The following is a 23,285-nucleotide window of genomic DNA, read 5'->3' on the forward strand; positions in this document are numbered from 1 at the left end:
TAATATAGGGCTCAATGAATGACAACAACTAATATTGTTTAATCCATATGACAACCTTGTGAGGTAGGTACTATCATCAAACCCATTCTATGGATAAGAAAACAGATTAAATAACTTGCCCAGGATCACTCAGCTAGTAAGTTGTGGACTTTCAGAGGAGCCCAGCAGCCATCCTCTTGTATTCTGTCTGGGTAAATGGCACCAGCAAGTTACTGTGTCATTTACTCTTCACCAGCAATCTATGAGAGGGTCATTTCATAAAGCCCTCTCGTTTAGGTAACTGGGTGAATGCTGGTGCCATTCACTGTGACAAAATGCAGAAGGAAGGATGCCTGGGGATGGAGACATTCGTGTGAAAGTGAGTGTGCAACTGAGGGGGTGAGGCCTGGGTTTGAGATTTGGGCCCCATCAGTGAGCAGACAGCGAGGCCTCAGGTGTGGAGGAGCTCATCCGGGGTGGATATGGAGAGTGAGAGGGAAAGGCTGCCAGGACAGAGCCCCAGGGAATACCAGCCCATGAGGGACAGGAGCTGAGAAGGTGCCGCCAGAGAGGTTGGAGGGAACCCAGCCAGGCTAGAGAGCTGCCTGTCATATCTTCCCAGCCTCTGGAACCTTACACTTCGGCAGTCCTGTTGCTCATTCCTTCTGCCTGGGGAAAAACCCTTCCCACCCCACCCCTTCTCAGCTACCCCTTGTACCTGCCAAATTCCCACTCATCCTGCAAGTCATAAGTGCCAGTTCCATGAAACCTTCTCCAGCTGCTCAGATGATTCCAGAGCCCCACCCACTCTCCCTCCACAGAAGTTTGACTCTCCCTGCCTAGGAACAGTTATCTCATCGGCGCTGGGCACTGGAATGGTTTGCATGTTTCTTTCCCAGTTACTACAAACTCCTGGAAGGGTAGCACGCTGTCTTTCACCTCATAACCCTAGACCTAGCAACCAACCACTGTGTTGAATGAAGAGACGAGGTGAGTAGACCCTAATGAATGACAGACCCCAGTAACACTGAAGACCCGTAGGCTTCTTTCCTGCTTTCTTTACGACTTGCACAAAGTGGTCAGGGGCGCCCAAGATAAAACAGCCTAAACTCCTCAGGTCCTGCCTTCTGGTTCTCCAGCCTCCTGGGCTGCTGCGGCTATTCCCATTCACATTGCGCTCAGGGCAGGAGAGCAGCGGGGGTGGGCGTAGGGATAGGGCGAGCCCTTCCTGGGGCTGCATTAGCCTAGACGCAGTGGTTCCGCCAAGAGAGCCCCGGCACCAGCAGCATCACCATCTCCTGGGAACTGGCTAGAAATGCAAGCTCTCGGCCCCATCCTAACCCCACTGAATCAGAAACTCTGGGGGCGGGCCCAGCAATCTGTTTTAATTAGTCCGTCAGGTGAAATCAAGTTAGAGCAGCACTGGACTACAGCAAGCGGGGGAGAAGGAAGTTCAGCACCCAGGTGGAGACTGCGATGAGGCCCCCAAGGCGCTTAGAGCAGACAGAGGGAGAGAGGCTCCTTTTAGGAGCGGGTTTGGCGGGCGCCACCCCAAGCGGCCAAGGGCGGAGCCTCTTTTAGGCGACTGCTCCCGCGAGGTCAGAGCCGGGCTGTGCCGCTGCCCCCGGGACTAGAAAGGGAAATCTCCTTGCTAGAGGAGGAAGCCCTAAGAACTCAAGGGAGATAGGGGTGGCAGGGGCATTTCCCTGGATGCCTGGAGCATGGAGGGTGCGAAATAAGGAGGCTTTCCTTCCCCATTGATGAGCTGAAGTTGATTCCGCACGGGGAAGGAAAGGGACAGGAAGCATAATTGGATGTGCAAGCCTGTGGTTCTTCAGGAAGTTAACACGTGGAACTAACACTGTTGGATGCTGCTGAACTCTCAGGTGATTGATGTGACTAACCTCCTCTGAGGTACTTGACCTCTCTCCTCTTCAGCTAATAAGTCATTTGTCCTTATTTAAGAATGAGATTTGCGTATGGGGACCTTTTAAAGAAATGTAAATACATCCCGATATCCATACCTGGGCTTGGTTTTAAAGACTGAAGGTATTGGGAGGTTTATTTGATTTTGGATGTATTACTTCTTTGGTCATGTATTGGCTAAAAATATTATCAACTAATATTTGCATAGATCTTTCCCTTTTCAAAGCACTTCCACACACATTATCCTTCTGTCTGCACAGAGTGGCAAATACAACAAATGTGCAAATGTTAACTTTCCTTATCTATGACATAGTTGTTATTATCATCACCATTTTACAGATAAGAGAACTGGCGCTCAGTGAGGTAATTTGTCCAAGGTCATTCACTACTACATGTCAGAATCCAGGACCTACAATCCAGGACCTCTGAAATTAGCCCACGAATGCTAGAGCTGATACCAGGCAGAAGCTGGTGTTTTGCTCTCAGGGAAAGGGAGGTTCATTAGTGGGTTGCTTGTGGACCTGCATTGGTGAGTGTGACACGTGTAGGATATCTATGCTATGCGTTTTTGGGTTTTTTGTTTTGTTTTGGTTTTTTTTTCTTTGAGATGGAGTCTCACTCTTGTCACCCAGGCTGAAGTGCAGTGGCGCGATCTGGGCTCACTGTAACCTCTGCTGCCCAGGTTCAAATGATTCTCCTGCCTCAGACTCTGGAGTAGCTGGGATTACAGGCACCTGCCACCGCGCCCAGCTAATTTTTGTAGTTTTAGTAGAGACTGGTCTTGAACTCCTGACCTCATGATCCACCCACCTCGACCTCCCAAACTGCTGGGATTGCATGAGTGAGCCACCGCGCCCGGCTACTACATTTTTAAATAGCCCCGCAAATGTCCTCATGTTTTATAACTAGTTTTGTGACTGCATTTTGACTTTTTTGAATCAAATAGGCTTCATTACTTGCAAGGAGAATGCAAGGGTACCCATCATAATGGAAGGAATACCCAACAGGGATAAAGGCCTTGGTGCCCTGAGCCTTGGTTGACAGGGTGTATCAGTCAGGATCAGTTAGATTGTGCTGGAGTAATAGACAATCCCCAAATCACAGTGGCTTTACATAACAAAAGTATATTTCTCAATCACAAAATGTGTCCATTATGAGTCATTAGGAGCTCTGTTTCCCGTAGTCACTTGGGCATCCAGGCTGCTGCAACTGGACATGCATCTCGTCAACCCTGAAGGCAGGAAACAAGAATGGGGCAAATCTAGCACTGGCTCTTAAAGCTTTTACCTGGAAGTGACACACATCACTCCTGCTGTCATCTCACTGGCCAAAGAAAGTTACAAGGGGGCAGGGAAGTGCAATAAGTACAATCCTGCTATGTGTAGGAAGGATAAGCAGAAGTATTTGGTTAACAGCACTAACACACAGGGAGTGTGTGTGAGTGTGTGAATGTATATGTGTATATTTGAGGTATGTGCAATTACACATACTGCCCATTTCCAGAGCATTCCTCCCTCCTGGCGACACATATTAGAGATTCCTAGTGTAAAGGACTGTCATACCTTGCACTAGAGCAGGTTCAGAGATTTAAACTAAAGTGAAAAAAAATAGGAGTTGAAGGAAACATAGTAGAAGAGGTGAGTGGCTGTGGGACAAACTGAGTAGAAATTCGTTTGTAAATAGAGAAAGAAATCCAGTAAAGGAAGGTACTCAGGGTGTATGACACAAGGAGCCTGCCTACTAAAGGAAACTTCTAAAACAGCATAGCTTTAGCAGAGGCGTTTCCTGCCGCCTTGCCATTAACTCCCACTCATCCTTCCTGGTTAAACTCAGGTGACACTTCAGGAAGCCTTTGATGATCTCTCAAGATTGGGTAAGGGGCCCACCAATCAGATCACAGGTATGCCTGGGTCTGTCCCATCCCCTCAGCTGTGGACAAGGACCACATCTTACTCAGTGCCAGCTGCTATATAGAGAATGCATTAGAGGAGGGTGTCAGAATAGAGGCAGAGAGAGCAGCTAGAAGGCTGTTGCAGAAACCTAAGTGAGAAAACAAAAATGATGGTCTCCATTAGGGTAGTGGTGGTGGGGAGGGAGAGAGGTATCAAGAAAGATTTACGAAGTCAAACCCACAGGACGAGGGCATAGGAAGGGAGGTTTCTGGAAGAACAACAGGGTAGTTGGTAGTGCCAGGGGGCCCAGAGAAGGTGGAAGTTGATGAATGAGGTCAGCAAGAACACATCCCATTTGAGGTCCATTTTGACAGCGCCCACAGACAGACCCAGGAGCAGCCCCTGTCACAGCCTGAAATTCCGGGGGGGGGAAAACCAGGTCCTGTGAGCTGCCTCTTGGTTAAACTCTAACACCAAATCAAGGTTAGTATTTTCTTGTTTAAAAAAATATCAAGCCGGGCCTGGTGGCTCACGCCTGTAATCCCAGCACTTTGAGAGGCCAAGGCAGTCGAATCACTTGAGCTCAGGAGTTCAAAACCAGCTTGGGCAATATAGTGAGACCTCAACTTTACAAAAAAATTAGCCAGGTGCAGTGGTGCACACTTTGAGGTGAGAGGATCACTTGAGCCCGGGAGGTTGAGGCTTCAGTGAGCCAAAGTTGTGCCACTGCACTCCAGCCTGGGCAATGGAGTGAGACCCTGTCTCAAAAAAAAAAAAAAAAAAAAAAGTGTGTGTGTTGGGGGAGGGGGAAACACAGAAAATACATATAGTATAAAAGTGGTGAAATTCCTGAACTACACATCATAGGAATCCATTCAGAACAGTGCTTTATAGAAAGAGCAGAGCATCCCTGAAAGATTGGTTCAACTTCAATTGGCTTGTCCCCTGATCTTGTTTCCATGTGTTGTTTCTGTCCCATCTCCTGCTAAGTAGGAGCCTGCTTGTCCCATTTGAGACTTGAAGATGATATCAACCCCTTTCACCTTCAAGGCTTCCCTTCCTCATAGCCTTTTGTGGGTGAGGATTGAGTCCCATTTGTAGGTACTTGACAGTGCTGGGGCACCCATCCTCAGAGACCCTGTTCTTCCCACTTGGATGTAGTGCTTCCCTATCCCCCACGATATCTTCCCCCTTCCCCATGCACTGAGATGCTCCCGCTGGTTCCTCGAGTTCCATTTTCAGCTCCTCTGTGTACCAGTTTTTGACTGCAGGTGAGGTAATTCCCCCCTCCTGGCCTCCTTCCAATCTCTAAAGATGGGACTCATGATACCTCCTAAGCAGACTCCTTTGCAGAGGATCGAATGAAGCCAACCTATGCCAAAGTCCCGCCTCAGACCTTGGTGGACAGTAGGCACTCAAACTGTCCTATACTTTCATTTCCATTGAGTCCCCTGATTCTTCCTCCCACTTATCAGAGAAATGGTCTTACCCTAGTCTAGCCATAGGTAACCATGACAACCAGAGTTAAACTATATACAATAATCAATGCAGACATTATGTATTACAGAGGGTCATCAGATATAATGGCATTCAGGTGCCCAGGATAAGATCTGATATTAAGTAGGAGCCCCTAGCCAGCCTCCCCAGGTGGAGACAGTTTGCCAAGTGCCTCCCTTGTTCTCTCTTTCCCTCCCTATTCAATCAACACTAGGTCCTACCAGCTCCAGACTAAACTGTCCTGAACTGGTGCCCTTTCTCAGGCTTCCTGCTCTCCCCTTTTCAGCCTGCCTCCCTTCCCCTCACTCTGTAGTTTCCCCTCACTCTGTAGTCTCCCCTCTCACAGACACAGATTTCGTTGCCGTTGATTCAGACCTCCGGGGCGTGGGCAGGCAGGGTCCTGGAATTGAGATGACGAAGTGTCTGGGCCATCCTGTAGCCAGTCAGGAATATAAGTTTCAAACTCCTGCTACTCAAAGTGTGGTTGGTCTGTGGGCTTGCAGCAGCGGTACCACTGAGAGTTTCTGGAAGTGCACTATCTCAGCAGGCCTCAGAGCTACTGAATCAGACTTTTTTTGGTTTTTGTTTTTTTCCTCAAGAGACAGGGTCTTACTCTGTTGCCCGGGCTGGAATGCAGTGGCCTGATCATAGTTCACTGCAGGCTTCAACTCCTGGGCTCAACTGATTCTCCTGCCTCAGCCTCCTCAGTAGCTGGGGCTACAACTGTGTGCTACCCACCCTGGACTAATTTTTAATTTTTTTGTCTCACTATGTTGCCCAGACCAGTCTCAAACTCCTGGCCTCAAACCATCCTCCCACATCAGCCTCCCCAGCTGTTGGGATTATAGGCATGAGCCACTGCACCTGGCCAGAATCTGCATTTTGACAAGACTTTCAGGTGATTCCTAGGCACCCTGATAATTAAGAAGCTCTGCTTTAAAATCCCTCAGAAGGTAGAGTTAGTTAGGATAGAGATAAAAAGGACACAGGCATCCCTCGTAGAGCTGGGAGAGGCCTTCTTGGAAATGCCTGCACTAATAGATCGAGTCATATGGTGTTACACCAGCATCATTCTGGGGAGATACGCTGTATTCTCAACATTGTACTATTTATCTGCTAAACCAGGGAGGGATGTGATTAGCAGATGTCTCGGTCTTCTTGCCATTCTTTAGGACATCCACATGACACCCAGCCATCTCAAACCATGTTAAAATTGAATTTTAACATCCAGCCTCTAGAAAACAATCTATTTATAGTGAATCAAAAATCTGTAAGATAGGCCAGGCGCGGTGGCTCACACCTGTAATCCCAGCACTTTGGGAAGCTGAGGCGGGCAGATCGCTTGAGGTCAGAAGGTCGAGACCATCCTGGCCAACATGATGAAACCCCATCTCTACTAAAAATGCCAAAAATTAGCTGGGCATGGTGGTACGTGCCTGTAGTCCCAGCTACTCGGGAGACTGAGGCACGAGAATCGCTTGAACCCGGGAGGCAGAAGTTGCAATGAGCCCAGATAGCACCAGTGTACTCTAGCCTGGGCGACAGAACAAGACTCTGTCTCAAAAAAAAAAAAAAACAAAACAACAACAACAACAACAAAAACCTGTAAGATAGAAAATAGGGTGTTAAAAGCTGAAAGAGGCCAAAGGGGAACTGACAGATTGGCCACTCGAACAGGAGCATGCAGCGGATCAAAGGCATGTGAGCGAGGTGATGGTGGCCACTCAGATCCATAGACCCATGAGCAGCTTCATGGCTGCTAGAAAAAAAGAGGAAGAAGGACAATGAAGTGCAGGAAGCCTGGAAGCAACCCATGAAGTCTGGGTGAAGAGCTTAGGTTTATAAGCACATGGCTGATCTGTGTAGAAAAGGTAAATGCAGTGTTTTTGTTTTTGTTGTTGTTGTTTTGTTTTTGTTTTTTAATGTCTCAGGGGCACAAGGGAGAGGCTGCCCCTTGGCCATGAGAACCCTCTTTGAAGGTAAACAGGTAAATTCCTTTATGCAGCATGTTGCCAGGTCTGCTGCTTCCTGTGGGCACTCCTGGGGCAAGGGCACCAACATTAAGACTGAGAGAAAAACCACAGGATTAGGGTTGTCAGATTTAGCAAATAGAAACACAGGACTTCCAGTTGAATTTGAGTGTCAGATAAACAACAAATAATTTTTTAGTATACATATGTCCCAAATATTACATGCCAGAGTAACCCTACTCAAGAGCAGAGCCTGTCCCCGAAGCACTTGACCAGGAGAAACTTGAGCTAAAGGAAAGTTTCTCCCTAGGGCTGAGAGAGCCCAGTGGTACTATCCTAAGACCCACCCTATTTTTCAAAACAGGATGGAAATGGGCTTTGTTAGTTTTGGGGTGGGGCAGTCTTTTGTGAGAGGCTATGCCATATTGTTTGCTTTGTAAAATGTTTTGCCCTGCAAAATGTTTTTTACGTTATGCTGTATTGGGCAAGGTAGTTCAAGGAACATACACCATAAAAGCAGTGTAGTTTTGATAATTCCAAGTCAGATTCCTGTAGGAGATGGACAGTTTCTTTTTTCTTTTTCTTTATTTTTTTTGAGACGGAGTCTCGCTCTGTTGCCCAGGCTGGAGGGCAGTGGCACAATCTCGGCTCACTGCAAGCTCCGCCTTCTGGGTTCACGCCATTCTCCTGCCTCAGCCTCCAGAGTAGTTGGGACTACAGGCGCCTGCCACCACATCCGGCTAATTCTTTTGTATTTTTAGCAGAGACGGGGTTTCACCATGTTAGCCAGGATGGTCTCGATCTCCTGACCTTGTGATCCACCCTCCTCGGCCTCCCAAAGTGCTGGGATTACAGGCGTGAGCCACTGCGCCCGGCCAGGAGATGGACAGTTTCTTAGTCCAGAACAATAAAATCCCATGTAGCCAGATAAACTGCTTCTATATAACCAGGCATTTATTTATTGAGACTTGTAGAAGAAAATGTTGGTAACAATTTACCTCATCAAGGAACATTTCTAAGCATAAAATCAATAAATCCTTTTGTATGTCAACAAACCAAATTAAATGATAAACTGAGGAAAAATATTTACAAAACAAATGAACAGGAAAGGTGTTATATACTTAGTAGGTAAGAAAAGATGGACACTCAAAAGGGAACAAAAAGGCAAAGGATGTGAACATTCACAAAAGAAGGAATGCAAATGGCCAATAAAGACATAAAATGTCCAGGCTCGGCATGGTGGCTCAAGCCTGTAATCCCAGAACTTTGGGAGGCCGACGTGGGCAGATCACCTGAGGTCAGGAATTCGCAACCAGCCTGGCCAACATGGTTAAACGAAACCCTGTCTCTACTAAAGAAAAATACAAAAATTAGCCAGGCATGGTGGTGTTCCCCTGTAATTCCAGTTACTCGGGAGGCTGAGGCTGGAGAACTGCCTGAGCCTGAGAGGCGGAGGTTGCAGTGAGCCAAGATTGTGCCACTGCACTCCAGCCTGGGCCACAGAGCAAGATTCCATCTGAAAAATAAAATAAAATAAAAACTTTATTAATGAATAACTATAGCAAACTGGCAGATCACAAAATAAAAATACTCAGTTTTGCAAAGACTATAAGGATCTAAGTACAAGGATCTTCTTGGAGGACTTATAACAGCAAAAAAAATTAAATTAAAATAAACTTAAATGTTCACATTAAAGAATGATTAAGGCCAGGTCCATGGCTCACACCTGTAATTGCCACACTTTGGGAGGTCAAGGCATGAGGATCACTTAAGCCCAGGAGTTTGAGACCAGTCTGGGCGACATAGGGAGACCCCATCTCTACAAGAAAAAAAAAAAAAAAAGAAAAAGAAAAAAAAATTAGCTGGACATGGTGGGTGTGCCTGTGGTCCCAGCTGCTCTGGAGGCTGAGATGAGAGGATTTCTTGAGCTCAGGAAATTGAAGCTACAGTGAGCCATGATTGTGCCATTGCATTCCAGCCTGAGTGACAGAGCAAAATACTGTCTCAAAAAAATTACATAAAATATACACGAGGATTGGAAGCAAATATATCAAAATATAAACATTGGGTCTCTGGATTATTTTTGTTTTTTTCTTAATACCTTTTTTCCCTAAAATTTCTACAACAAAGAGGTAGTAGCATTCCTATCATTGAAAAATAGAGAATTATGTTTGAAAAAGAAGACAAGTGGACCATCAATGCCTTTAAGTAGGTCTTTGAGAGAGAAGGAAGCAAATTCTGATAATTCTCTAATAGAATGACCAAGACTTTTCACAGAGGAATCACTTGGAGAACTTGAGGAATACCAATGCCAAGGCCCCACTTCCAGAGATTCTGGTCGTATGGACCTGGTGCCCACCCCATGGTGTCTTTGGCAATGTCAGGTCATGCCCCGAGGCGTGGGGACTCCAATGTGAAGCCAGGCTGGGAACAACTGCTTGCAGGAGTGATCAGGAGTTTTGGAGTTTAGGATCCTGTGGCCTGTTGGAGGAGCTGCTGCAGGAGGAACGGCAAGACCTGGTTTCAAGCCTAGTAAGTGGTCCTTTAGGCACATAATTTAAGTGAATCTTTGTGTGTCTATCTGTAAAATGAGAATATTTAATGTCTACCACAAGAGTTGTGGCTTCGAGGAGAGGATAAATGAGGAAGTAGTGTGTGAAATAGAAAGCATATACAAATGTACTCTTGTTAGAACCTGGAAATTCAGACTGTAGCAATGACTTTTGATCAGTGGAATATCCTTGACAACACTGGGGCAGATGCAAATAAGCAGGTTTGTTTCAAAACTGTCCATCTTATAATTTGATTTGATTTGCAGATCTTTTAGGCAGGTGCTCTCAAACGTGGATGCCTGGGGCAGTCCTAGCCAGAGGGCTCATGAGCAGGGGACAGCAGCCGATAGATCTGGGTTGGTTCAGATCATTTGGTCGTTCCTGCTTTGAAAAGTGGCTGGTCTCCAGGAGTCAAAACCTTGTTCTCCTGACAATGTGCCTTTGCACTTTTAACAAACACACCAGAATGTCTACTTCCAAATAAATATTCTTATCTAAATTGTTTCCTTGTGAGGTTGTATTACCATAGCTTAAAATGTCTTGGGAATTCCTCGTTTGAGATTGCCTTTATCTAAGCTACATCTCTTTTTTCTGAGTATTTTCAATCAGTGAATTTATTCTCCATCCTCTGAAGAAGAGCTTAATTTTAGAAAGCAGCCAAAAATATCTTTCAGAACCAAACCTGGTGATTAAGGTGGTAGTCTAACCTAGGTAAGACATTTTATTTTTTAAGTAGAAAGGTCACTTGTAAGGTACATGTGTATCTGTCTTGCTACTCACTGTACTCAGTGCCTGACATACAGACACTCGGTGTGTTCTTGTTGAATGATGAACAGAGCCTGGCTCTACTGGGACCCATAAACTGGCTCCAAAGGCAACTCCGAAGAGGTTTTTGAGCAACGCCAGCCTATTTGGCAATAATAATTTTTAGCCTGTATGTTGATTAGAAGTCAGTCCCTTTCCTTTATAAGTATTCTACATCTATACCTTATGCATTTGATCAAGGAGAAACTGTGGTAGTTCCTTGTACCTTACTGAGGCTAATGCTGGACTTAGTCTTCTAAAGCAAGCACTAATCAGTGACGTTGGACAAATCCAGGCATTTTTGGAATTATTTTGCATGCCAACCCAAACCACAGAACAGCTGAGCATGTGGTGGGTTAACAAGGACAATGCCTGAAACCCAGCACACTTTTTCACACAATGATTTCAAGATGCTGACATTTGAGGTGTACAGAGTTAAGCAGCTCATAGGCAGGGCAGCAAGCACTGGCTTGAGTGTCAGGACACCCAGGCTATTCCAGCTCTGCTGCTAACTAGCTGTGTCTGCTTGGGAAAAACGTGTCTTACACACTCCCATCTGTACAAACACACCCTTAGTCTTTATTTACGTACCTATACAATGATCTAGCACCATTAAAATCATCATTCTAAACTGAAAAAAGGCAGACAACAGTAGACACCCCACCAGCAAGGTCTGCCCAAGTACTGGGGAGATTTTTGGTGCTGCAAAAACCAGTTTGAGGCCGGGCTCCGTGGCTCACGCCTGTAATCCCAGCACTTTGGGAGGCCGAGGCGGGTGGATCGCTTAAGGTCAGGAGTATGAGACCAGCCTGACCGACGTGGTGAAACCCTGTGTCTACTAAAACTACAAAATTAGCCGGGTGTTGTGGCGCATGCCTGTAATCCCAGCTACTCTGGAGGCTGAGGTGGGAGAATCACTTGAACCTGGGAGGAGGAGATTGCAGTGAGCTGAGATCGCACCACTGCACTCCAGCCTGGGTGAGAAAGCGAGACTCCATCTCAAAAAAAAAAAAAAAAAAAAGCCAACAACCACCACCACCACCACAAAAAAAACCCAGTCTGAGCAGAGAGAAAGTCTGCTCTGAAGGAGAAAAAAAAGCCAAAGATGAAGCTCACTGCTGCTGGCACTGAAACTGAAGGGAACACGCAGGTCATCTGAGGTCAAGTTCAGGGCATGCAGCCAGCCACCAGGCGGGAAGGAAGCAGAGTGAATGCCTGCCTGCTCTCCCAGCCCTCCACCTTCTGAGCAGAAGTCCCACACCAGTCCCCTTTGCTGGGTCTCCCAAGGGACCTCAGAGACTCCTTCCAGACCCGGGCATTTGGGCTCTGGCCTGAAAGATACAGCCTACGTAGAAATGCTGAAAGAAACAGATAAGACAACAGTGTGAGCAATGGAGGCTTGGCTGGCCTGGCTTGTCTTTGCCAAGCACTCTATTTAAAACATTTGAGCATTTCTTGCCTGCTATTGCCCTCTACTCTAGCCTTGCGGTCTCCCTGCCCAACCCCACCCCCTCACAGGCTCTTTTCTTAGCTCCCTGCCTTTGCTTATGGTGTTTACTCCAAATCACCCTCAACCCAGTCTTGCTCTAAAAATCCTACTTCACTTAATGCCCAGCTAGAATGCCATGTAATCCAGGAAGCTCCTTAGCTGGAAGCAGCACTCATTTTGGTCCACAGTGGTATCACGCTTAGGGGCATGAGGTCTGATCCCACCAGGACCTCGACGCACCCCACCCTTCACCATCACATCCTGTGTGTTCCTTCCTTTGCCCATGCTGCTCCCCTGCTTGGACCGTCCTTCCCACCCTACCTGCCCGAATGGTCCTCACCTCACCCTTCAAGGCTCAGCTCAGCTGTACTTTGTGAAGCACTCACCAGCTCTTTCTTTCTCTCCACTCACATGCACCTACCAGTTCCATTTACTGAGTGGCTACTCTGCCCAGAAGTTTGTCTACAATATTTCTAATTCTTGGTACCACTTGAAAAATAGTTGCAAAATTAGTTTCATTTTCAGATTTAAGGAAAACAAGCTCAGAGAGGCAAGTTGTCCAAGTTGCGCTGCTGGTGAGTGGCCCAGCCAGGGTTTGGACCCCGATTTGTGTGATGTCTAAACCCAAGTCCTCCATGTACTCCATGCTGCTTATTCATTCATAAGGCGGATATTTTAAGCAGGAGACTGTCAGGACCTTAAAGATGGGCTTCCTTGCTTTCAAAGCAAGGGACCTAAAATATAGAGATGTTCAGTGACTTGCCCAGGGTGATACAGTTTCTCCCAATCCCCTTCTCTGATTCCTCCCATGTGCCAGCGCTGGTGGCCAGGGAACTACCTATCACTGCAGAGGCTGTCCAGTACCAGGTAACGTTTGTCCGGGGTCCCCAATCGTAAGCCATGGGGCACACACCTGCACCGCAAGCAGGGCCCCAAATTAGGCAAGAGAGAATGTTGCAACAAGCTCAGAGCCACAGGATATATTAGCACAATTGTATACAATGATAAAATCCTAAACTGGCTTCAAAGTTTATAGCTTTCTGGCCAGGCATGGTGGTGGCACATGCCTGTAATCCCAGCTACTCGGGAGGCTGAGGCAGTAGAATTGCTTGAAACCAGGAGGTGTAGGTTGCAGTGAGCTGAGATTGCACCACTGCACTCCAGCCTCGGTGACAGAGCAAGGTTCTGTCTCAAAAAAAAACAAAAGTAGTTTACAGCTTTCTCATGTAGAAGTCTGAGGAGAGAGTCCAGGGCTAAAGTTGCAGTTCTGTGAAGTCAGGGCCTGAGGCTTCTTCTGTCTTTTGCAATTCTCTCTTTATGAGGCACTTCATGATTCAAAGTGGCCTCCAGGATCATGGGGGAGGGGGTGGCTCTGAGGGCAGAATCAAAGGGCTCATCATCATCATCTATTTCTACCATCCGTTCTAAGGATCTTACAGTCACGTAATCTAGTCCAGAGTCAGAGAGGCTGCTCAGAGCCCACCTGCAGCTGGCCTGGGTCTTAGCAAGTATGTAGCTAAGTATGTTAGCAAGTATGTTGCTCGCAGCATGGAGGGGTAAGGGTGTGGGAGGTGTTTCATTGCTTAGTGCAAGGGGTCTTTCTCAGGCTCAGCCTGCGTCCCTTTTTCTTCTTTCTTCCTGCTTTCCATTTGTCCAGTATCTATTGAATTACCCACTCCCATGTGCCAGGCACTGGAGATACAAAGTGGGATAAGACATAAGCCATGCTCTAATAAAGAGACAAAGAGATGATTTTAGACCAGGCATGGTGGCTCACACCTGTAATCCTAGCACTTTGGGAGGCTGAGGCGAGTGGATCACCTGAGGTCAGGAGTTTGAGACCAGCCTGGCCAACATGGCAAAACCCCATCTCTACTAAAAATACAAAAATTAGCTGGGCATGGTGGCGGGCACCTGTAATCCCAGCTACTCTGGAAGCTAAGGCAGAAGAATCACTTGAACCCAGGGGGTGGAGGTTGTACTAAGCCGAGATCACACCACTTCACCACTCCAGCCTGGGCGATGAGTGAGATGCCGTCTCAAAAAAAAAAAAAAAAAAAGAAGACAGAGAGAGATGATTTTAATACTATGTGTAAGAAAAACAGATAAATGCAAAAGGCATTTGACAGGAGCTCGAAGGGAGGTGCCTGACGCAGCCAGGGTAGAGTCAGCAGAAGCTTCCTGAAGATGGCAATTGGGGATGCCGAGGGGCTTAGAGGTGAAGGGCACTCCAGGGAGAGCGCACAGCATGAGCAAAAGCAATGAGAGTGTGTGTGTGGGGGGCGGGGGTAGGGCAACCATGAGTTTAATGTAAACACAAGCAGAGGAGGGTTTGGAAGGATGTGTGCTTGCTCAGGGCCCCCGGGGGGCCAAAGGCACATTCTGGAGGCACCTGGTGGCGTTCAAGGCCCTCTGGCTCTTCTGTGGAGTAGGGATTTGGGAAGGCCATAGCAAGAGGCAGAGAGCCTGGGTGGGAGGGCTGGGTTAGGAGTGGAGGTAGGAGAGCAGGCAGATCTGAGAAATGTTAGCGGGAAATTGGTAGCACCAGACATTTGCCTGGCTGCTGGAGACGAGTGACAGAGAGGAGTCAGAGGATCCTAGTTTTCTAGCTGGGTGGCTGGAAGGATGATGGGGTCACTGCTGATATAGAGAATACAGGATCTACTGTCATGCCACCCTGAATGCACCTGATCTCATCTGATCTTGGAAGCTAAGCAGGGTCGGGCCTGGTTAGTATTGGATAAGAGAATAATACAGGGTCTTCTCCCAGAAACCTTTCTTGCCTTGGGGAATACTCCCAGCTTCACAGTAGGATATAACCTTTCCTATGTTGCCTTTTGCATAGCTGATCTTAAAGACATGCACATGGGCCCTTTTCTTTCCTTCCTTCCTTCCTTTTTTTTTTTTTTTTTTTTTTTTTTGACAGAGTTTTGCTCTTGTAGCCCAGCCTAGAGTGCAGTAGCATGATCTCAGCTCACTGCAACCTCCACCTCCCAGGTTCAAGCGATTCTTCTGCCTCAGACTCCCAAGTAGCTGGGATTACAGGTGCCTGCAACCACGCCCAGCTAATTGTTTTTGTATTTTTAGCAGAGACGGGGTTTCACCATGTTGGTCAGGCTGGTCTCGAACTCCTGACCTTAAATGATCCACCTGCCTTGGCCTCCGAAAGTGCCAAGAGATTACAGGTGTGAGCCACCATGCACGGCTGGGCCCTTTTCATTTGAAAGATTTTAATTCAAGTGTCCTCAGGAGATGAAGTTCCCTTCACTCTGGTGTAGTGAATGAAATATAGGAACACAGTTTGTACCATGGAGTCTCCAGGCCAAACCAAGCTGGAGTTTCAGCTTAGGTAACAAATGTTACCTAAGCCCAGTGGTTCCTAATGGAAGATTTGGTTCTAGAAAACCCACCTGTAGTAAACATCTGCCATTCTTTTTGGAGAACTAGTAAATCACTCCCCTTCCTGTGTCTGAGGACTTATTCACCTTGGTTGGGGATAGACCCCACCTCTCACAATGAAGATGTGATGTCAGATACTGTATTTCTCAGACTCCCTTGCAGCTACTTGGCATGTCAAGGGCATGTGGTCTAGGTTCTGCAAGTCAGATGTACCTACCAGAGTCTTGGGTCCATGAGGAGTATTCTGTGACAGCAGTAGTAATGACAGGGAAATCACATTCTCATAACAGCCATAGTGGACCCTCCTGGGGACTTGCAAGTGATGCACCCTAAAACCTAAGCTTCCTTAGGTTCACAGTAACTTCCTGCTGTTTGCAATTAAGGACTGTGACTAGTGGCATATCAATCCAACAGGGTACATGGCTAAGGCAAAAGTGGAGTCTAGGAGAGCACAGACATTGTTAAGAGGACAGTAAGTGAAACCATTTAGCAAGAACAGAGGATTCTTTCACAGGGGTGGGGAAAGATAAGGCTGGAGGGCTCCAAAAGCCCACTTAAGGAGCCTGGTCATCATCTTCTAAGAGGTATCAACATTGTTTTAATGATTTTTATTTTGGAATAATTTTAGATTTACAGAAAAATTGCAAAGACAACACAGAGTTTCTGTGTATCCCTCATCCAGATTCCCCTAATGCTAACATCTCACATGACATGGTACACTTGTGAAAACTGACAAGTTACATCAATTAAACTCCAGACTTGATTTGGATTTCACTAGTATTTTCCACTAACGAACTTGATCTGTTCCAGGATCCAATTCAGGATACCACTGTGCATTTGGATACCAACTTTTTTTTTTTTTTTTTTGAGTTGGAGTTTCACTTTTGTTGCTCAGGCTGGAGTGCAATGGCACCACCTTTGCTCACCACAACCTCCGCCTCCTGAGTTCAAATGATTCTCCTGCCTCAGCCTCCCAAGCAGCTGGGATTACAGGCATGCGCCACCACACCCAGCTAATTTTGTATTTTTAGTAGAGATGGGGTTTCTCTATGCAGACTGGTCTCGAACTCCAGATCTCATGATCTGCCCACCTCAGCCCCTCAAAGTGCTGGGATTACAGGTGTGAGCCACCACGCCCGGCCACCAACATTTTTAAAGAAGAATATTAACATGATTAAAGGTTTTTAGGCTGGGTGTGGTGGCTCACACCTGCAGTCCCAGCACTTTGGGAGGCTGAAGTGGGTGGATCACTTGAGGTCAGGAATTTGAGACCAGCCTACCCAACATGGTGTTGTTTACTAAAAATACCAAAAAAAAAAAAAAAAAAAAAAAAAAATTAGCCAGGCATGGTAGTGTGCACCTGCAGTCCCAGCTACGTGGGAGGCTGAGGCAGGAGAATCACTTGAACCCAGGAGGCGGAGGTTGCAGCGAGCTGAGATCATGCCACTGCACTCTGGCCTGGGCGACAGAGCAACGCTGTCTCAAAAAATAAAAATAAAAATAAATTTAAAAAAAATAAAGGTGTTTTAAGAAAATCATCTGATAGCAACATAAAAGGTGAGCTGGGAAGTGGAGTAGAAGGCATCTGTAAAGACACTCCAGAACCTTCACCAAGCTTCCACATACATTCTAATGGCTAGTGCCTGAAGGGCACTTTATGAAGGTGCAGTTGCTGAGAAGAGAAAATCTAGCCCCCCAGAAACATCTCTCTACCTGTTCAGGGACCCAGGGGCCAAAGGCACAGTTAGGATGCACCTGGTGGCCTCCACCTAGCAGTGCTGGCAAACTAGGTTTTCCTGCCCAGGCTACAAAATTTGGCTGATAAATCCAGACAGGCAGCCAAGGAAATGCATGCTTGCCTTCTTTTCTGAAAATCTAGTCTTATCTCCCTTATGTAATGGTTTGGTGTTATGCAGAGAACAGGCTCTGGAGTCAGGATGGACCTAGGTGTGAGTCCCAGCGCTGTCAGTTACTGTGGGACTCTCGTTGAGTTACTGAACTCTGAGCTTCAGTTTCCTCACTGGTAAAAACTGGCACCTTAAACCTCCTTCACAGGATTATTGAGAGGGTTGAATAACATTTAGAAAGTGTTCAGTAGGGTAGCTGGCACACAGTAGGCATCTGATAATCATCAACTCCTTTGACAATTTAAGAGTAGAGTCCAGGCCCCAAATTTCTTGCATATTCTCGGTGCTTAGTACACAGAAGGGACTTCCTCAATTGATGATCGTAATATAGAGCTCACAAATAACCCAGGAACCTGAGAAAGGGCAGAGCGTGTCTCCAGTCAATAATTTCTTTATTTAAAAGTCTATGTTAGGCACTCATGAAACAGCAATAAATAAATAAATGCCAGGCATTGTACTAAATGACCAAGACATGGTCTGTGTCAAGAAGGTCAAGGCCAAGGACATCAAAGAGATGTCTCCAGACAACTTTCATTCAGGTATGACACGTTTGACAGAAGTTTAATAAACAGGGTGCTCAAGGGCACAAAGACTGGCCATGGTGTGGGGTGAGGGAAGGGCTCCACAGAGAGAGGAATGGTGGGCTTGGGCCTGGCAGGGTGAGTAGTTCTTCCAGTGTAAAAGCTTGGGGTGGTGGGTGGGGGGTGGGAGAGAAAGAGAGAAACATTTTGTCATGTGGGAAAACACGTCTGAAGCTATGGGTGGTCTCATGGGGTTTATGGTAGGAGTGATGGGAGATAGGGTTATAAAAACATGGCAGCTCTCATACCTCAACATAGGAGGGGCTGAGGGGCAGCTCTCTGGTGGCAGGGGTGGGGCAGGTGACCTGACCTAGCAACCACTGTTCTTTTTTATACATCATTTAGTTGATGTGGCTTTGGGAAGAAATGATTACTGGTAGTAGTAATTGGGGGGCAGGGGAGGGGCCATTCCTGCCATTCCTAGGCATGGCCACTGCTACAATGGGGACCATATGACTGCTATGGAAGAGGAGGAGAGGTGGGATGAATGCTGGGGAGTCAACCACAATTTCCACTACACCTTCAACTAGAGAGACAGAAACAGGTGCAGAGAAGATTTGAAAGATTTCAGAGATGAATAGGCAGAATTTGTTGAGAATGTGTAAGTGGGGGGTCAAAGATAACACCAAGGTTTTTAATGTGGCCAACGGGGTGAATGGAGAAGCAGGGGAAATGGCTTTGCTGGCTGCGGTGGGGTAGGGTTGGTGGTGGGTATGCGGGTGGGGAGAACTGTTTTGTACCCATTGAGCATAAGGGATCCGGGTTGTGAAATCCATAGTTTGATATAGCTCTAGCTTTAAAAGACATCCTCCTGTTTGGGATTTGCTTCAGAATAATGAGAGTGGGGGTAGGCTGTAGGTGAAACCAGACTGGTTCTGAGTAGATAACCGAAGTGGGTGAGAAAGTCGAAGTTGGCGAGAAAGTTGAAGTTGGCTCATGCTAAGAAGGTAAAAAGCTGCCCTGCGACTCAACAGGCTGGGGGGACATTACACAGCTAAAGCCAGTCACAAAAGTTACCATGAAACAGTATTTCTCCCACGAGCACGTTGTAGCTGTAAAGTGTCATAATGACCCCTTTCCTTGTGTGACTACTGCTTTCTGACTCATAGAGAAACCTTGTTCTTTAAAATCATGAACTATCAGAAACTTTGCTGTGTGAAATGTTAAATGTTATCAGTAAAAACTTTGCTGTGTGAAATGTTAAATGTTATCAGTAAAAATTCTTTTTTTTTTTTTTTTTGGCCAGAAAATTCTAAGTCACTTTGACACAGAGAAGTTGTCTTGGTTTCCAAGCCAGGTTCAGAGTTTCACGTAAGGAGCTTCTGAACACAAATTCCATGTTTGTCTTAACTTTGTACTTTCTAGGGAAACAAACCTGAGTTCACTGAACAGTTCAGAACAGACTCCTTTATACACAGTCCTGCTTTGCTTTGCACCTATCCAAACAATGCTTCATTCAATTTTACCAAAACTCTAGTTTTCCTTAAAATCCTGTAACGGTATATTTTCCTGTTCGGTGAGATGCCCCACAGTTCCTCTGGTATGTGGTCTTCCTCATTGCAATTTGACCTTCTCAAACTCAAGGTTCGTTTCTGGTGATCTTAGGCTGATTGGGCTAGAATGTGGGTATGGGGGTACAGGGGTGCTTGATACCATTCCCTCTCGCATATGATTCACATTTTCCGTAAAATTTCCAAGTTCATAAGAAGTCTTCACCCCATGAGAATAGTAGGAGCCATGATAGTGTTTGAGATCTGTGGAAAGCAGAGTAATAGCCTCCCTCCCACCCCGCAGCTTAGATTTCCCAGAGGGGGCCAGTGTAATCACGTGGGTCCTTGAAAGCAGAGAAGGGTTCCTGGCTGTGGTTAGAGATGCAACACTACTGGCTTTGAAGATGAAGGGGCCACAAGCCAAGGAATGTGGGCAGCTTCTAGAAGACAGAAAAGGTAAAGAAACGGAGTCTCCTCTAGAAACTCCAGAAAGAAAAGCAGCCCTGTTGATAACTTGATTTTGTCCCAGTGAGACCCATGTCAGAGTTCTGACCTCCAGAGCTGTAAGATAATAAATGTATGCTGCTTTAAGCCATTACATTTGTGGTAATTTGATAATGGCAGTGATAGAAAACAAATCCAAGATCACGCAGAGGGAGTGGATGAAGACAGAAATGAGCCAAGGGTACCTTGGGGACACCAACACTTTCGAGGAAAAGAGAAAAAGATGGCAGCCCAGGAGGCAGAAGGGGAGGCATCAAATGTAGGGGAGCCAGGAGAGACCCATGAAGGAGAAAGTGGTTCAGAAAATGTAAACTGCTATTTAAGTGAGGGCTGAAGAAGGTTAAATAGTATTAAAATTTTAAAGTGCATGTTATTTCGTTGCATCACTTCCTCTGTGATTCTGGTATTTGCATATAACAAACAATCTCTTTTACTTGAAATTATCACCTTCTGAGAGTTTGAGAACTTTCACAACCTTGATCCTTGTTATAAACCCATCAAGGTAATATTCAGGTTCCAGAACAGCAGGTTTTACCACATCGTAAGCCAGAAAGAAATGCAGCTATTTCTTATGTGTTAATCCAAATTTTCTGATGCTGGGAGTTGGCCTAAACCAAGAGTAACAGCCATCCAGACTGGCCTGACAGTGTAGAGTAGGGACCGTTTTAGTGTGACCTCCACTCTCTAGCGTCCACTTTAAAAACCCACGGTGCCCAAGGTTTCAGCCTGCCTTCCTGCGGTCCTAATCTGCACACTTACAGGCTCCACCCAGACCTACTTGTCCCTCCCCCACAATTTAAGATTCAAAATTACTGCTGCTTATTAATATGTTTACTCTCTACAGATGATCTCAGCTACAAATTTGGAAAATGACAAATATCACCTAGGTTACACTGTTGATGGCCCGCACTATCCTAGAGGATATTTACTTTTTTTTTTTTTGAGACAGAATCTCGCTCTGTCACCCAGGCTCAGGGGCAGTGGTGCAATCTCGGCTCACTGCAGCCTCTGCCTCCCAGTTCAAGCAATTCTTCTGCCTCAGCCTCCCGAGTAGCTGGGACTATAGGCCTGCACTACCATGCTCAGCTAATTTCTGATTTTTAGTAGAGATGGTGTTTCACCTTGTTGGCCAGGCTGGTCTCGAACTCCTGACTTCAAGTTATCCGCCCGCCTCGGCCTCCCTAGGTGCTGGGATTACAGGCTTGAGCCACTGTGCCCAGCCAACGTTTACTTTCTAAAAGGCAATATTTACCAATAGAGATGCTGAATTTGTAGACTTTCAGGCTTTAAAACTAGGTGAAGAGTGTACTGGCTTACACCTGTAATCCTAGCACTTTGGAAGGCTGAGGCAGGAGAATCACTTGACACCAGAAGTTGGAGACCAGCCTGGGCAACATAGTGAGACAGTCTACTAAAAATAAAATAATTAGTGGGCGTGGTGGTGTGCACCTATAGTCTCAACTACTCAGGAGGCTGAAGTAGGAGGATGGCTTGAGCCCAGGAGTTCAAGGCCGCAGTGAGCTGTGACTGCACCACTGCACTCCAGCCTGGGCAACACAGTGAGACTGTTGTGGGGGAAGAAAGGAACGAAGTACTGATACATGCTACCACTTGGATGAACCTTGAAAACATTATGCTCAGTTAAAAAAAAAAGTTACAGGAGACAACATATTATGATTCTATTCATATGAAATTGCAGGAATAGGCAAATCTACAGAGACAGAAGTAGGCTGGTTGTTGCCTAGGGCTGGGAGTTGGCGGCAGGGGAACTTGGGGGAGATGGGGTATGGGCTTTCTTTTTGGGGTGATGAAAATGTTGTGGAATTGTGGTATTGGTTATACAGCCCCATGACTACTATACTAAAAACTATTGAATTGTATACTTTATTTTTTATTTTTATTTATTTATTTATTGAGATGGAGTTTTGCTCTTGTTGCCCAGGCTGGAGTGCAGTGGTGCGATCTTGGCTCACTGCAACCTCTGCCTCCTGGGTTCAAGCGATCCTCCTGCTCTGCCTCCTGAGTAGCTGGGATTACAGGTACACACCACCACACCCGGCTAATTTTTTGTATTTTTAGTGGAGATGGGGTTTCACCATGTTGGCCAGGCTGGTCTCAAACTCCTGACCTCAGTTGATCCACCTGCCTCAGCCTCCCAAAATGCTGGGATTACAGGCGTGAGCCACCACGCCTGGCCTGTACACTTTATTTTTAAGAGATAGAGTCTCACTCTGTCACCTACAAGTGCAGTGGCAGGATCATAGCTCACTACAGCCTCCTGGGTTCAAGCGATCCTCCCACCTCAGCCTCCCAAGTAGCTAGGACTACAGGCTCACTCCACCACACCTGGCTTATTTTTTTAATTTTTACTTTTTTGGAGAGCTGGCCTCTCGTTATGTTACCTAGGCTGGTCTCAAACTCCTGGCCTCAAGCAATTCTCTTACTTTGGCCTCTCAAATCTCTGGGATTACAGGTGTGAGCCACTGTGTGTGGCCTGAATCATACAGTTTAAATGAGTGAATTGTATAGTATGTGAATTATGTATCAATAAAGCTATTAAAATGTTTTAAATAAGTAGGATAAGGAAATTGCCATACTTTTATATTAAAACATTACTTTTTTTTTTTTTTTTGAGACAGTTTCATTCTTGTCGCCCAGGCTGGAGTGCAGTGGTGTGATCTCAGCTCACTGCAACCCCCGCCTCCTGGGTTCAAGCGATTCTCCTGCCTCAGCCTCTCAAGTAGCTGGGATTACAGGCATGCACCACCACGCCCGGATAAATTTTGTATTTTTGGTAGACATGGGGTTTTGCCATGTTGCCCAGACTGGTCTTGAACTGCTGACCTCAGGTGATCCACCTGCCTGGGTCTCCCAAAGTGCTGGCATTACAGGTGTAAGCCACCTTGCCTGGCCTATGTATTTGTTAGAAACCAATCTCACATTCATTTCCCCAAAGCATAAAGGACAGAAACACAGATTTCTGTCTTCTGGGGCACTCTTACGTCCCCAGATCATTCATCTTCCTGTGTACCTGCAGAACCGTCAAGGGTTCAGTGCAGATCTGCTCCTGTGAATCATGGACCTGCAGGCTTCTGGCAATGGAGCACTTCAATCCTATAGAGCCATGTATTTTTCTTCCCTTAACAATAAATTCTATTTGAAGGGTAAAGAGCACAACAAAAAATTCTTTTTTTTTTTTTTTCCTGCACAGAGAGATCCACTCCATTAACGTTATCTGGAAGTCATTGGGTAAGTATTTAGACAAAGATAGAGTGCCAGGCTGGCCAATCTTAAA

At 46.3% G+C, this 23,285-nt stretch overlaps 1 long non-coding RNA gene across 1 annotated transcript; it reads left to right on the forward strand.

Annotated features, from left to right (window-relative positions):
• The first annotated feature begins 1,558 nt into the window (after positions 1-1,558).
• LOC112208175 (uncharacterized) lies at positions 1,559-23,239 on the forward strand. Its single transcript, XR_002942556.3, has 2 exons — positions 1,559-1,865; positions 23,202-23,239. It is a non-coding gene; the product is annotated as an uncharacterized LOC112208175 (long non-coding RNA).
• Positions 23,240-23,285: the final 46 nt, after the last annotated feature.

The sequence above is a fragment of the Pan troglodytes genome, chromosome 12, assembly GCF_028858775.2.
Source record: "Pan troglodytes isolate AG18354 chromosome 12, NHGRI_mPanTro3-v2.0_pri, whole genome shotgun sequence".
Lineage (NCBI taxonomy): Eukaryota > Metazoa > Chordata > Mammalia > Primates > Hominidae > Pan > Pan troglodytes.